General features: G+C 48.2%; 1 long non-coding RNA gene across 1 annotated transcript; it reads left to right on the plus strand.

Annotated features, from left to right (window-relative positions):
- Positions 1–373: 373 nt before the first annotated feature.
- LOC140722862 (uncharacterized) lies at positions 374–4802 on the plus strand. Its single transcript, XR_012097761.1, has 2 exons — positions 374–742; positions 3186–4802. It is a non-coding gene; the product is annotated as an uncharacterized lncRNA (long non-coding RNA).
- Positions 4803–10600: the final 5798 nt, after the last annotated feature.

A 10600-nucleotide genomic window follows, 5' to 3' on the forward strand; every position in this document is an offset into this window, starting at 1 on the left:
CACAGTTTCCCATCAGGAAGGAGGGACAGAAGCCTGATATATAATAATCTCTCTCTCTCTCTCTCTCTCTCTCTCCCCCTCTCCCCTCTCCCTCCCTCCCCTGTCCCCTCCCTCTCCATCTCTCCCTCTCCCTCTCATCTCACACACACACATACACACAGAGTGATTCAGGAACAGCTTCTTCCTCTCTGAAGTATATTATTTGGTTTTTTGCATGATTTCTAATCTAATTCAATGCAGTATATCTATACTGTAATTGATCTACTTATTTATTTAATTATTTTCTTTTTTTTCTCGGCATTATGTATTGTATTGAGCTGCTGTGAAGTTAACAAGTTTTCACCACATGTAACCGGTGATGATAGACCTGATTCTGATTGTGATTCCGAATAACGAGTTGGCGTTACGGGTTCACGCTCCGGTCGGAGATCTGGAGGCGGAGGGGAAGTAGGGTGTTCCTGAACTGCGGCGCGGTCCACCCGAGTGGGCCCACGGAGGGGGTGCCCCCGTCGGTCGTGTCGCTGACAGTTCTGAGTAGTTGCACCCCTTCTGATGGCAGTCTCTCCCTCGCAGCCTGGATGGCGTCAACCTCACGGACTCATGCACAGAGGACCTCACCTCCGCTCTCAGTGCGAACTTCACACTGAGGGAGCTCACACTGGGTTCGAACTGCCTGACGGACCGGTCCCGTCCCTGCTCTCCGTCGCCTCATCCTGAACCATCAGAACCTGCAGAGTATTGGGTGAGTGAATATTTAACACGCTGTCCATTAATAGTTACCCGGCTCGCTGGTGATATCTGGGCGCATCCGAGAAAGGGGTCCCTGAGTGTATGTTGCTGACAGGCCTGCTGCGTGGCGAGGAGGAAGGAAATCCAGGTTTTCTGTGTATTGGATATGGACTTGGACTGTGGACTCTTTCTTTACCACCCTTATAGTTTTTTTTTTGGCGTTTTGTTTTTCGCCTGGTCTTTCTCGTTTTTTTTGTGCGCAGGGGAGGGGGGGACTTTGGGGCTTCAGTGCGCCTGTTGTGTCTCAGTTCGCTTTTTGTGCGGGGTGGAGGGACTTGGGGGGGGGGGGGTTTGATGATCGTGCTGCAGCTCGTTTCTTTCTCGGTTTCTCGGCGTCTGGATAAGAAGAAGTTCAGAGTGTGCAGTTTGATAATCAAAGAACAGCTGCAGAGGGTTTGTAAACTTAAGTCTGCTCCATCTTGGGTACTAGCCGACAAAGCACCCTGGATGTCCTTCCAGGGACCGGTGTCTCAGGAAGGATTGTCCATTATCAAGGACCCCCAGTGCCCAGGGTATGCTTTTTCTCACTGTTTCCATCAGGAAGGAGGAACAGAAGCCTGATACCTCTCTCTCTCTCTCTCTCTCTCTCTCTCTCTCTCTCTCTCTCTCTCTCTCTCTCTCTCTCTCTCTCTCTCTCTCTCTCTCTCTCTCTCTCTCTCTCTCTCTCTCTCTCTCTCTCTCTCTCTCTCTCTCTCTCTCTCTCCTCTCTTTCTCTCTCTCTCTTTCTCTCTCTCTCTTTCTCTCTCCCTCTCCCCCACTCTCTCCCTCTCCCCCACTCTCTCCCTCTCCCTCTCCCTCTCCCACTCCCTCTCCCTCTCCCTCTTCCCTCTCTCTCTCTCTCTCTGTGTCCCTCTCCCTCTCCCTCTCCCCCCTCTCTCTCTTTCCCTCTCTCTCTCTCTCTGTCCCCTCTCCCTCTCCCTCTCCCCTCTCTCCCCTCTCTCTCTTTCCCTCTCTCTCTCTCTCTCTCTCTCTTTCCCCTCTCTCTCTCTTCCTCTCTCTCTCTCTCTCTCTCTCTCTCTGTGTCCCTCTCCCTCTCCCCTCTCTCTCTTCCCCTCTCTCCCTCCCTCTCTCCTCTTTCCCTTCTCTCTCCTCTCTCTCTCCTCTCTCACCCTCCCTCTCACACTCTCTCTCTCTCTCTCACACACACACACACACAGATTCAAGAACAGCTTCTTCCTCTGTGAAGTATATTATGTTGTGTCTCAGTTCACTTTTTGTGCGGGGTGGAGGGACTTGGGGGGGGGGGGGGTTTGATGATCGTGCTGCCGCTCGTTTCTCTTTCTCGGTTTCTCGGGCGTCTGGATAAGAAGAAGTTCAGAGTTGTGCAGTTGGATAATCAAAGGACATTTGAGTGCATTGCGGTGTTCTGCGGTCGTAGGTCGACCTGCGTGTTCAGAGACGGTCTTCTGCACACCGCCGTCGCGGTGCGTGGCCTCTCGGGTTACCGTCCCCTGAACCTGTCTGGCCATTCTCCTCCGACCTCTCCCCCAGCAGAACTGCTGCCACTGGCTATATGTTGTTGATTTTTTTTCTGGCATTTGCTTTTGGGTCCCGCACCGCTCTCTGTTAACTTTAGAGATCTGCTGTGCGAGGAGTTCCAGGAGTTCACATTTTGTTCCGAGTCACGTGGTCTGGCACCGACAAGCATTCCACAGTCAAGTTCGTTTGGGTCCCGTTCCTGTCCCCTTCCTTCCCCGTTCTGAACAACCCCTGAATCTTCCCCCGTTCCTGTCCCCTTCCTTCCCCGTTCTGAACAACCCCTGAATCTTCCGATCATGCTTTTGTGCACTGAGTTGCTGCCACATGATTGGCTAATTAGATCCCCGCCCCCGCCGGTGGCTGTGAGGAGCCCGTACAGTCTCCCTGTGATCATGCAGATTTCTTCTGGGCGCGCTGGCTTCCTCCCGCAGTTCAAAACATACTGGCTAATCCGTCGTCGTAAATTCTCCCGTGATCAGGCTGGGAATCGTGATTTCGGCTGGGCGGCGCGGCTCGAAGGGCGAGTGGGGTCTATTCCGCACTGTATCTCACAACCCAGGTACCCGATCACAAGCAGGAGACAACCTTCAGGTTGCTGGCAGTCCGAGCACACCACACGCGCACAAAAATGCTGGGGGCATCTCCGCCGGCCGGGGGGGGGAAAGAGAGCGCCCGATGTTTTGGGCCGAGGCCCTGCGGCCGGCCTCCAGCACTTTGTGGCTGTCGTTCAAAAAAAATGGATAATTTGCTTTTTAAGGAGCACGAGTGCAGATGTTCCGAATGAAGTGGCCACTGACTTGTAGGTGTTGTCGAGATATCAGGCCTACTCTGTAGGTCGATCAGACAGGGGAGCAGAATGTGGGCGTTCAGCCACTCTCTTTTTTCAGCCTTTTTATTCCCTCCTCGTTTGATTTCAGGCTGCAGTGGAATCTGCTCAGCAAGGACGGAGAGAATCAGCTGATATCGCTGCGGGAATTGGCGCCCAATTTCGTCATTACGATATAAGCACCGTACTATGAAGAGCAGCGCCACATGGATACGGATACATTGATTTGTTTTTAAAAGGACGCCCCCTAGAGTTTAAGGCAGATTAACCCTTCCCGGGCAGTCTCCGAGCAGTATTGATAATGGCTTGTAAAGACCTTGCCCGGAAGAAGGCAATAGCAAACCACTTTTTTAGAAAAAATTGCCAAGAACAATCATGGTCAAGGACCATGTTCGCCTCTGTCATCTGACTCGGTACGTTCCACTGACGGACCCTCCTACTACCAACTGGAACTGAGGGAGAGCGCCCTCTATCTGTGAGCTCATAGGTACCATTTGGGGTCAAGTTCATTTCCCTGGCCTGTGCTCCTGCTAGCGAAATGACCCCAGTGTTTGCTCTGAGCCATGGGGCATTAGCGATTCCTCAGATCCTTCCACTGCTTTGACCGAAGAAATTACCCAATGGAGCTGCTTCACGCGGGGCTTGTGAGCGGCTTTCAGAAAGAGGGGAGTCCTTGCAGGGAGATAGTCTCCCGCCATGCGTCAAGGTAGCTTAGTGATTAGTGAGGCTCTGTTATAGCTTGGGGTGTCGGAGTTCACCGTCGACACTGTTTGTCAGAAAACTGGATGCCCTTCACGCGAGTCCGTGGGACCCCGCCCACTCTCCAAGCGCAGGCCAGTTAGAACAGGGGGTTCCCAAACTTTCTCCGCCAAGGAACGGTAATCACGGGGTCCAGGGAGCCCGGGGTTGGAAGGTTAATTGGTCGCTCTGGGTTGTCCTTCAATCAGGCCAGTGCCTCACCAGGTACGTTGCCGGGCAGTGCAGGTTGTTGGGCCCGAACGGCCTGTTTTCTGCTGTACCTCTAAATAAATAAACAGGTACACGTGTCTGCACTGTCGTTCAACATATCTCACGATGCCAGAAGTGATAGAGTCGTAAAAGTTAATTGGGAGCCCGAAAGCTACGTTCCCAATCAATGGCCAAGACCGATTGAATAACCCATAGCTTAGTTGTCTCGCACCTTATAAAAACTCTATTTGTTTACTTTCTCGTCTGCTGAATGGGAGAATCGAATGTCGACACTTGCACTTCAGTGATCCGTTATCATCCTGCACTTACCCCCCGGGAGTAAGTGGTCCTCCCAAAAGCTCCAACCGGAGGAAACCTGCAGACGTTGGGAAATCCGAAGCAGCGTGCGCTGAGCGCTGGAGGGAGCTCAGCCGGCCCGGCCGCGTCGATGGAAAGGAGCACACAGTCGACGTTTCTGCCAAGACGTCGACCGCGCTCTTTTCCCGTCGACGCTGCCTGTCCTGCTGAGGTCCTCCGAGAGAAGCTCACTGGGAGCCAGACTGTCAACAGTCAAAAGCCGTGCACTAGGCAGCCTATCACCTCGCAGTCGCTCTTCCATTTTATTGTGCAAGTAACGCAGTCATCGTATAAAAAATGTTTGATCTGCCTCATGAGGCAGTCAAGATCAATGTATTATAATGTTTATTTCTGATCACTTAATCCCACTATTAAATTCGTGCCAACGGCGAAGGACTGGGAACTTGGACGTCTGTGTGTGGTTTTGTGAGTTGTTTATCTGAATCACAGGATTGAATTGAATTGACTTTATTTCTTACATCCTTCACATGCACGAGGAGTAAAAAACTTCACGGTACGACTCCATCTGAATATGCAATGTGCAATTATAGTGATTTATATAAATAGAACAGTCAGTGTAATATGGAGTACACTCAAGTCGGCATGAATTATAGTCTGATGGCCTGGTGGAAGAAGCTGTCCCGGAGCCTGTTGGCCCTGGCTTTTATGCTGCGGTACCGTTTCCCGGATGGTGGCAGCTGGAACAGTTTGTTGTAGGGGTGACTCCGGTCCCCAATGATCCTTCGGGCCCTTTTTACGCATCTGTCACTGTAAATGTCCTGAATAGTGGGAAGCTCACATCTACAGATGCGCTGGACTGTCTGCACCACTCTCTGCAGAGTCCTGCGATTGAGGGAAGTACAGTTCCCGTACCAGACAGTGATGCAGCCAGTCAGGATGCTCTCAATTGTGCCTCTGTAGAAAGTTCTTGGGATTTGGGGTCCATGCCATACTCCCTCAACCGTCTGAGGGGAAAGAGGGGCTGTTGTGCCTTTTTCACCACAACTGGTGTGTGCAGACCACGTGAAGGTCCTCGGTGATGTGGATATCGAGGAACTTGAAGCTGTTTACCCTCTCAACCCCAGACCTATTAATGTCAGGAGGGGTTAGCCCGTCTCCATTCCTCCTGTAATACACAACCAGCTCCTTTGCTTTTGTGGCATTGAGATAGAGGTTGTTTTCTTTCCAACACTGCTGTGTTGGAGAGATGACGCAGGGTAGATAGTGGGGTGCATGATCTTCACAGTGCATAGTCATTGGCTCCCGCAATCTGACATGTGCAATGCAGTAGGCCAAGATTAGGTTCAACTCTTAATACGGAAATAAAAATGTCTCTGCCAACAGGATATGCATTAGCCCACTCGTATATACTGAGCATGGGCCAGATTAATTTGCAGGAAACATGAGAATATTTTAGTGGGAAATGGTTTTTTGCTGTGATCGTGTAGAGAGTAGATGGATCGAAGTGCCCCATTCACATGAATGACCTCCGATACAATGAGAGAACTGTTTTGGCACATGCAGAGAACTGCGGCAGAATGGCACTGCTGGGTTAAATGTATTGTCTGCCCCAGTACCTGTACTTGGAGAAATAATAGCTTATTCTCTATGTTTGGTTTTCAGGATAATAGATATTTCTTCTTTGAATGTGTAACACCTGTGTAGCACCGGTCTTACCATGTGTGACTAGTAATTGCACTCCTTAGAGAAAATCAAATTGGACTCGGTGCTAACAGGCTTTCCAAAGAATCCAGGTATTGGAAGGAGGCAGTGAATACGGGAACAGGCCATTTGGCCCCTCTTGGCTATGCCGAATCATTTTTCTGCCTACTCCCACTGATCTGCACCTGCCCCATATCCCTCCATACCCCTCTCATCCATGTACCTGTCCAAGTTTTTCATAAATGTTAAAAGTGAGCCCGCATTCACCACTTCATCTGGCAGCTCATTCCACACTCCCACCACTCTCTGGCGTGAAGAAGCCCCCACCCCCAATGTTCCCTTTAAACTTTTCCCTCTTCACCCTTAACCCATGTCCTCTGGTTTTTTTCTCCCCTAGCCTCAATGGAAAAAGCCTGCTTGCATTCACTCTATCTATACCCATCATTATTTTAAATACCTCTTTCAAGTCTCCCCTCATTCTTCTACGATCCAGGGAATAAAGTACTAACCTATTCAACCTTTCTCTGTAACTCAGATTCTCAAGTCCTGGCACCATCCTTGTAAACCTTCTCTGCACTCTTTCAACCTTATTAATATCCTTCCTGTAATTCGGTGACCAAAACTGCACACAATACTCCAAATTCGGCCTCACCAATGCCTTATACAGCCTTACTATAACATTCCAACTCTTATACTCAATACTTTGATTTATAAAGGCCAATTTACCTAAAGCTCTCTTTACTACCCTATCTACCTGTGACACCGCTTTTAGGGAATTTTGTATCTGTATTCCCAGATCCCTCTGTTCTACTGCACTCCTCAGTGTCCTACCAGTTACCTTGAATATCTTACCTTGGTTTTTCCTTCCAAAGTACAATACCTCACACTTGTCTATATTAAACTCCATCTGCCATTTTTCAGCCCATTTTCCCAGCTGGTCCAAATCCCTCTGCAAGCTTTGAAAACCTTCCTCACTATCCACTACACCTCCAATCTTTGTATCATCAGCAAATTTGCTGATCCAATTTATCACATTATCATCCAGATCATTGATATAAATGTCAAATAACAATGGACCCAGCACTGATCCCTGTGGCACACCACTAGCCACAGGCCTCCACTCAGAGCAGCAATCCTCCACTACCACTCTCTGGCTTCTCCCATTGAGCTAATGTCTAATCCAATTTACTACCTCAGCATGTATCCCTAGTGATTGAATCTTCCTAACTAACCTCCCATGCGGGACCTTGTCAAAGGCCTTAATGAAGTCCATGTAGACAACATCCACTGCCTTCCCTTCATCCACTTTCCTTATAACCTCCTTGAAAATCTCTGATTTATTAAACATGACCTACCACACACAAAGCCATGTTGACTCTCCCTAATAAGTCCCTGTCTATCTAAATACTTGTAGATCCCATCTCTTAGTACTCCTTCCAATAATATACCTACTACCGACGTCAAACTTACCAGCCTATAATTTCCTGGATTACTTTTAGAGCCTTTTGTAAACAACGGAACAACATGAGCTATCCTCCAAACCTGTGCCAGGGATTTAATATATCTGCCAGGGCCCCTGCAATTTCAACACTAGTCTTCTTCAAGGTCCGAGGGAATACCCTGTCAGGTCCTGGGGATTTATCTACTTTGATTTGCCTCAAGATCGCAAGCACTTCCTCCGCTTCAATCTATATAGGTTCCATGACACCACTACTTGTTTGCCTTATTTCCATTGACTCCATGCCACTTTCCTTAGTAAATACAGATGCAAAAAAAAAACATTTAAGATTTCTCCCATTTCTTTTGGTTTCATACATAGCCGACCGCGCTGATCTTCAATAGGACCAATTTTCTCCCTTACTCTCCTTTTGCTCTTAATATATCTGTAGAAGCCCTTTGGATTATCCTTCACCTTGACTGCCAAAGCTATCTCATGTCTTCTTTAGCACTCCTGATTTCTTTCTTATGATTTTTTTGCACTTTTTATACTCCTCAAGCACCTTATTTACTCTCTGTTTCCTATACATGTCATACATCTCTCACTTCTTTATCAGAGTTCCAATATCCCTCGAGAACCAAGGTTCCTTATTCTTATTCACTTTGCCTTTAACCCTGACAGGAACATACAAACTCTGCACTCTCAAAATTTCTCCTTTGAAGGCCTCCCACTTACCAATCACATCCTTGCCAGAGAACAAATTGTCCCAATCCACGCTTTTTAGATCCTTTCTCACTTCTTCAAATTTGGCCTTTTTCCAGTTTCAACCCGATGACCAGATCTATCTTTACCCATGATCAAGTTGAAACTAATGATGTTATGATCACTGGAACCAAAGTGTTCCCCTACACACACTTCCGTCACCTTTCCTAACTCATTTCATAATAGGAGATCTAATATTGCAACCTCTCTAGTCGGTACCTCTATATATTGATTTAGAAAACTTTCCTGAACACATTTTACAAACTCTAACCCATCTAGAGCTTTAACAGTATGGGAGTCCCAATCAATATGTGGAAAAATAAAATCCCCTACTATCGCAACTTTATGTTTCCTGCAGTTGTCTGTTATCTCTCTGCAGATTTGCTCCTCCAATTCTCACTGACTATTGGGTAGTCTATAATACAACCCCATTAATGTGGTCATACCTTTCCTGTTTCTCAGTTCCACCTATATGGTCTTGGTAGACAAGCCCTCTAATCTGTCCTGCTTGAACACTGCTGTAACATTTTCCCTGACTAGCAATGCCACCCCCCCCCCCCCCCACTCTTCATCCCTCTCTGCCTCTATCTCGTCTGAAACATCGGAACCCTGGAACATTAAGCTGCCAGTCCTGCCCCTCCTGTAGCCAAGTTTCACTAATGGCTACAATGTCATAATTCCACGTATCAATCCACGCTCTCAGCTCGTCAGCCTTCCCCAGAATAGTCTTCGCATTGAAATAGACACACCTCAGAAGATTACCACCACACACAACCCTTCTATTTGTGACTTTGCATGAACCTTCAACATCATTTATTTTCACCTCCGCTCCACTATCCACTCTGGCTCTCTGGTTCCCATCCCCCTGCAAATCTAGTTTAAACCGCCCCACCACCCCAATAGCAATAACAGACCTCCCTGCAAGGATATTGGTCCTCCTGTAGTTCAGGTGTAACCCGTCTCTCTTGTACAGGTTGCACTTGCCCTAGAAGAGGTCCCAATGACCCTGAAATCTGAAACCCTGCCCCCTACACCAGTACCTCAGCCACGTGTTCATCCTCCAGAGCATCCTACTCTTACCCTCACTGGCACGTGGCCCAGCTAGCAATCCTGAGATTACCACCCTCAAGGTCCTGCTTTTTAACTTCCTACCAAGCTCTCTGTACTCACTCTTCAGGACCTCCTCACTCTTTCTTCCTACATCATTGTACATCTATGTGTACCGTGAGAACTGGCTGCTCACCCTCCCCTTTCAGAATGCTGTGCACGCGATCTGAGACATCCCTGACCCTGGCACCCGGGAGGCAACAAACCATCCGGGAGACTCTGTCGCGACAAATGAACCTCCTTTCTGTACCTCTAACTATCGAGTCCCCTATCACTACCACTCTCCTGTTCTTCCACCCTCCCTTCTGCACTGCAGAACCAGACAGTGCCAGAGATCCGGCTTCCGCAGCTTGTCCCAGGTAAGTCACCCCCCTGAACAGTATCAAAATCGGTATACTTGTTGTTGAGGGGAATGACTACAGGAGAGCCCTGCTCTGCCTGCCCTTCCCCCTTCCCTCGCCTGACGGTAACCCAATTACCTGTGCGCTGCTCCTTTCACGTAACTGCCTCCCTATAGCTACTGTCTATGAACTCCTCATTCTCCCGAATGATCCGGAGGTCATCCAGTTCCCTAACGCGGTTTGTTTCGAGCTGCAGCTGGATGTACTTCTTACAGGAGTGGTTGTCAGGGACACCGGAGGTCTCCCTGACTTGCCACATCCTGCAAGAGGAGCATTCCAACATCTGCCTGGCATTCTCCCTACTCTAAGCGAACAAAAACAAGACTTACCGGGGACCTACCCTCGCCTCTGCCTGTTCACACTGAAGCCTGTTGAGCCAAAGCTGTCCCACTCTGACTCAGTCTACTCCGACGACGGCCGCTGTATATGGCGGTCTTTTTAAAAAAAAAACATTTGGCATGCTACGTCACGCATCTGCGCAGTCTAGCCTCTTTTCCCTGGTCTTTTTTTAAAAAGTGGCTTTTCTCCGTGATGCCTTTACTTCTTCACTCTCCGCCTCTTGCTTCAAATTACAAGACCGACAAAAAATTCCTCTCCTTTTTAAACCTTTGGCACCCAATAGAACCACACGCTTCTGGAAATAAGGTTTTGTTTTTAAGAAAAGAGCAATATGTACAAAATATTTACCTCAGTAAGAACATTTCGAAATTCCAACATTCTCTTCAGGTTCCAAATCTTAGATATCAACAAGAGCCAAATTCCAGTTCAGTTAGAATCAGTGATATTCATTAGAATAACCTTTGTTACTCTAACTAATTAGATCTAGTGTTA

The sequence above is a fragment of the Hemitrygon akajei genome, unplaced genomic scaffold (assembly GCF_048418815.1).
Source record: "Hemitrygon akajei unplaced genomic scaffold, sHemAka1.3 Scf000091, whole genome shotgun sequence".
NCBI classification, from domain to species: domain Eukaryota; kingdom Metazoa; phylum Chordata; class Chondrichthyes; order Myliobatiformes; family Dasyatidae; genus Hemitrygon; species Hemitrygon akajei.